Below are 6,050 nucleotides of genomic sequence, written 5' to 3'. Positions count from 1 at the left end.
ATCGCAGATGGCCCCAGAACAGGTCCTGGTTGGAGAGGCTCAAACAATGCAGAGCATAGGGGTTGGGTGACTTCCAGGTGCCCTACATTTCCCTGCTGCCCAGGTCTGAGAAGGCTGAGCAGTTTATTTTCCTTGGCCTACAAGAGTCCCTCTTGGCATTGGGTACACAAGTGGATGCAGGAAATTGAGCCCAAAGAGTTATCAGTACAGCCAGCTCAATTATAGGGAGGAGCTTGGGGCGGGGGCAAGGGAGCAGATGTGCAGTCATAGTCACTAATCTTGTGCCTGGGCAATAGAAAACACTCTTCTGGGTATTAGTACCAAACTGCCAAAAGGGATGACTTTACCCTTCTCTCCTTTTGGCAGGTAGCAGGAGAGTACTAGAGTGCAACCTTGGGGGAAGGCGGGGAGAGGGAACAGCTGAATCGGAAGAATAGGGATGGGAGAAAACCTTTGGAGGGGAACACAGGCTTCAAGGACCCCTCGGGCCCCCAAACCCCTTCCCAAGGGAATCGGGTTCCAGACAGGCTAGTGTCTGCCACACCCCTGGGAGCAGTGGCCTCAGATTCAGGCTACATCTTCTGTCTGGCCAGTGCCTACTAAAAGTCTTGGCATATGCCGAATCCAGGCCTCTGGCATGCCTGAGCCTTTGTAGGGAATCAGCAGCCTGCCGATAGAGCATCTTAGCTGGCATTTCCAGCTGTCTGAATGACTAGGCAAGAGTGACCCCTGCAGAGGTGTGAGCCCAGCCAGCTATCTCAGACACCTTTAGAGCCCCCATTGAGCCTGGACCTGCGGCGCCTTGCTGCTTTGATGCGGCCCAGAGCATAACTGCTCCTTCCTGTCTTGGCACCTGGCTGAGAGTTCTATCGAAAGCCTCTCCGGCTTTGGAACCAGCAGTCCTGGGTTGAAATCCTGACTAACTCTAGGTAACTGTGGACTTTTTTTTTTTTCGGCCGCACCGTGGGGCATGTGAGTCCTTAGTTCCCTCAGCAGGGATCGAACCTGCACCCCCTTCATTGGGAGCGCGGAGTCTTAACCACTGGGCCACCAGGGAAGTCTCGCTGTGGGACTTTTAAAATTTTTCTGTGCCTCAGTTTCTTTGTAAACTGGAAAGAAGACTTCCTTATTATAAGAATTTAATGAGGTCACAGATCACATAGGACACTCCCTATGGCAAAACAAACGTTAGATCCTTTCTTTTTAGGTGCTTTGGATTCATTTGTCAGCACAAATATTTACCGAGGTCCACTCAGCTGTACACTGAGATGAAGAGCTTATGCTCTGGGGCAAAGTGGAGTTGAGGCTGTTCATTGTTTGTGATGCAATTCATTTCACAAAGTTCTGAGTGTTCACTCTGCCTGGCACTCTGCTCGGGACCTCACCTACACTCATTAATCAATTAGTCTCACAACAGCTCAGTGAGTATTCTCCACATTTTTGAGATGATGAAACCGAGGCTCGGGGTCACACACAGTGAGTGGCAGGGCTCTGCAAGGCCCTCACCTACTGCATGGTTCTCTCTCTGCCGGTGCTATGTGACAAGCGCTAGGGTATCGGCGAACTGAACAGCCGCCTGGTCTCGGGACTAATCATGGGCCGTTTGCTCCAAGCCCTCCTTTACTCCATATCTGTGGGGTGAGCCTACTTGGAGTGCTGGGGCTTTGCTGGCTGGGGAGTCCGGAGGAATGGGGCTCCACAGCCACGCTGCCTAATGCAATGGTTGGGTGCCAGGTGGCCAGCATTTCCCCACTTTCCAGGTCCTGAGAAGAGCAACTTGAGCCGGGGGCGTGGGGGGGAGGGGGGGGCGTGGTGGTGCGGAGGTGCGGGGTGGGGGAGGGCTGGGAGCCGGCGAGCGGGGTGGGGGCAGCTGCCTCAGAATGTCCTGGGCTGGGTTAGATGACTCCTGGTTGCCTGCCCCTCTGGGGGACAGTGCTTCGGTGTGTGGACCTGCACCTCCTCTCCTTACCTGCAGGCGACTAGCACGGTGAATGCCCAGTGAGTGATGGTGGAGTAGATGAATGTACCAGGAAATGAAGAACAGTGGTTCCTAGGTGTCTGCGGGAATTGATTCCAGGACTTTCCCAGAGTCCCGTGTATAAAATGGTGTAATATTCGCACATAACCAATGCGATCCTCCGATATACTTTAACTCATCTCTAGACAGATTATTTATAATACCTAATACAGTGTAAATGCTATGTAAATAGTTGTAAATAAAACGTAAGCACTATGGAAGTAGTTGCCTGTGTGCTGGAAATTCAGCTCTTGCTTTTTGGAACTTTCTGGAATATGTTTTTTCCCCTGAATGTTTTCCATCTGTGGTTGGTTGAATCCGTAGATGCAGAAGCCAAGGATAAGGAGGGCCTTTTGAACTGGATGAGGAGAAATGATTGCTTCCTCAGGGAAAATTTGTAAAGGGGATTTGGGCTTCTGACAAATGGCTGAACTTGGAGTAGGGGAAGCAAGATTTCCAGGAAGGAAGAGTAGAGAATTTCATTAGAAGGTTGCCTTTGCTTCTTGGTGACGCTGATTAATAGTAAATGAGGACCCAGGACCTGGAAGGGAAGGAAGCCAGCACAGGCCTTGCACAGAGGAAGCATTCAAGGTACCCTAGCTTGTGGGATCCCTTACAGCCATATTCTACTCCTTTCTGTCCAGTTCAGTGGAAATGGGTATCTGCCCATTCTGTTGCTTGTATTATTGTGAATTACTTGGATGTCAGACCATAGACGTGTCTGTTTCTGAGTTCGCTAGACGCTTTGTTCACTTCTTGAAAGAAAATGATTCTGATCAGTCAGAAATCCAGTCACCAGAAACAGTTTAAATAATAGCACCTTACTGCTGATGAGAATTTCCCAGGTGGCACTGCTGTGACATCCTGATTGCAGCTTCTTGATACAGTTGCTCCATCCAGCAGATCTTGGCCAACCCAACTTGCATATGGTAATGAGGAACAGCGCTCATCAGTAAGATTCAGGCTTGATTTGTTTCCTGGTCATGATCAATGTGGGTCTAGGACACAGCAGACCTTCTAGGGTTTCCCTCAGCAAACCCTAAATGTTGACTCCTCCATTCACAAATGTACAGTACCTACTATGTGTAGTCTGCTGAATGCTGGGAGGAAAATCCTAACAGGGTTTCTGCCCTCTAAAACTTAAATTCTAGTTGAGAAGGCAGTGTAAGTGTGCATAAATGATAGGAGAACAACTCTAGGGTGAATTAAGATTATAAGAGAGAGAAAGATGGTAGAAGGTTGCAATTTCCAAATTTTTCCTTCAGAATGCCCCCAAGAGCGGCGAGGCAGATCTTTAAATCCTTGGGGGTCTGTGAGTAAGCCCAGAACAGCCAGTTGCAAGCTCAAAGCAGTTTTTTGTGTTCTGTTTTCTTTCCTTTAATTTTTAATGATACGTCTTGCATTTTGTACTACAATATGTCCATGCTCGTTTTAGTATGATCCTTGATAATCACACAAGGTTTACAATATGTCAGTCACTGTTCTGAGAGCTTTTAAAACATGACACACTTGATCATCACCATAACTCTTCATGGGATTCGTCAAATGTAATTCATCCACTGGTCACATTATTTAACATTCCCTTTGCCCCAGTTGTGTGGGTTAAAGCAGTGCTCCAGGAAGATATGTCTGTCACAGCCCAAGATATTGGGGATATGGCCCATAGCCTCACTGACAGGTGGAGCTGTGTTTAAAAACTGGCTCTGTCACTCACCTACTGGGTGACTTGGAACAAGTTGCTTAAACGTCTTGGAGCTCCGGTTTTTTCCCATTTGTGAATGGCGATGCTCACGACCCCTTTCTTGCCTGAAGACTAAGTGACATAATATACGTCAAGCACCAGCACAGCCCCTAGCACCTCTTTGGTACTCATTAAAGTGGTAGTTGTTGTTATCAGAAATCAATTGAAAGGTATTGCAGTAATGTGTGATGGAGTGCCAGGTGAGTCACACCAGTAGGACACATGCTTGAGTGGCTGCGGGAGACTCTGCATTCAAACTGACCTGTGTGCAAGGCACTACCATGTGGGACCTTGGGCAAGTTATAAGTCTCCTTGTGCTTGAGTTTCTTCATCTGTATAATGGGAGAATAAAAACACCTCCCCGCATGGGTGGCAGTGAGGTGGGGCACAGCCTGGCTCAATAAGTATTGGCTTTTGCTGGCGAGGCAGGTCCCAGCATACTGCTCAGAAAGTGCACGAGGCCTGTTGTGTGTCAGGCCCTGTGCTGGGTGCTTCTTAAGCTGAAAGGAAAGACCTGGCCTGTGCCTTCCTGGAAGCCAATGACTGCGGGATGTTCCCTGTGATCGCAGAAGTGCGTGCCACGCGCTGCAGCTGCATGGGGGAAGTCGAAAATTTCCCTGGGCCAAACAAATTCACGAAATCCTCTCATGATGGGGACTCACAGAATCAGCTTCTTTTAACTTCTAGCTTTGTCAGTATGAGTGACAGTAACAATACAGGTGTCCTGAACCATTTTACCTTTGTGGGTTTGGGGGTTGGGCTGCATCTCTTAAAAGAATATGGAAAGTTCAGATAGAAGAAAATAATCACAGACAATCCTATCACCCACTCTGAACCCCATGGAACATTGCTGGTTCCTTACTGAGATCATACTGTGAATGGGACATAAATGTGCCTTTTATTCACCATTCATCTAAAACATTTTCCTGGGTTTTTTTGTTTTTTGGTTTGTTTTGCTGGTTCTTTATAACATTTTTAATGGCATGCTATTATGCTGTATGGATGTACCATAGTTAATACAATAGTTTCCTGTTTTTATTTTTCACTCTGTAAGTTATAGTGCATTTTGGCCTGCATCACATTCATTCATCAACCAATATTTATTGGGCACTGTCAATGTCCCAGGCAGAGCTGTAGACGCTGAGGATGCAGTTATGAGTAAGACAAAGCCCCCTCTCTTGGAAGGGCTTACATTCTGGTAGGCAGGAAATAGGTCTATTGAAGAAAAATAGGAAAGGAAACGAATAGACAAAGGTTCTGGGAAACCCTCTCCCAAGAGGCGATCAGAGCAAAGCAGGTCGTTTTGATTTTCTGAGGAAAAAAAAATGTTCCTAGAATCTTTTTTTTTTTAATTTTATTTTTTTATACAGCAGGTTCTTATTAGTTATCCATTTTTCCTAGATTCTTAATTCCTAGAAGTGAAATTATCGAGTCAGAGATGTTTGAAAAATGGAGGGCATTTGAGGCATTTCGCCAGCTGCTTTCCAGAGCTTCAGCCGTGCTTAATTCACTGCATCTTCTCCAGAGTGACATATTATACTTGAATTTTTATTTATTTTTTGCTAATCTGATAGTTGAAAGTTATCTCACTGTTTTGGTTTGCATATCTTGGGTCACCGATGAGGCTGAACGCCTATTCTGTAATAAGTATTTTAGCCACTTGTACTTCCTTTCCTGTGAATTGTTCGTTCCAGTCCTTTGGGCCGCATTGTCTGGTGTGTCAGGACAAGGACTGTGAGTAGTGGACGTCCCGGCTTGTCGGGGGCCAGGCTTCCTCTCCATGGAACTGAGAAAGGCTTTGTTGAGAAAATGGGTTATGAGGAAGTCTCTATCAAAGGCTGGGAAGAATGTAGTTCTGACAAAGGGTCATTAATCCAGGCAGCATGGCATAGTAATCATTGCTACTATTTACCGGGCACTTTCTAGGCATCACTATTAATCTCATAACCCTGCAAAGCATGAAGAATTGTCCCCATTTTATAGATGGCTCAGAGGCATAAAGGGACTTGCCTAAACACACACCCACTGAGAAGTGGCTCCTGTGGGATTTGAACCAGATGTAATGTGTCATGCTTCTCATAGAAGACCCAGTAGCAGGTAAAGCAGGTAGAATGTGTATCAGTGTATACATAGACATTAAGTCCACTGGATGAGGTTTGGCGCAGATCTGCAGTTGAACTTGTCCCTTAATGAGCAGCAGGTGGGGAGCCCATAGGAGTGTTGTGAGGACTTGGTGGTACCACAAGTTGATGAAGATGAATGGGTTCGTGTTCCCTTTCAGACCAAGGGAGA

The sequence above is a fragment of the Lagenorhynchus albirostris genome, chromosome 4 (assembly GCF_949774975.1).
Source record: "Lagenorhynchus albirostris chromosome 4, mLagAlb1.1, whole genome shotgun sequence".
Classification (NCBI taxonomy): domain Eukaryota; kingdom Metazoa; phylum Chordata; class Mammalia; order Artiodactyla; family Delphinidae; genus Lagenorhynchus; species Lagenorhynchus albirostris.
This window is presented reverse-complemented; position numbering follows the sequence as displayed.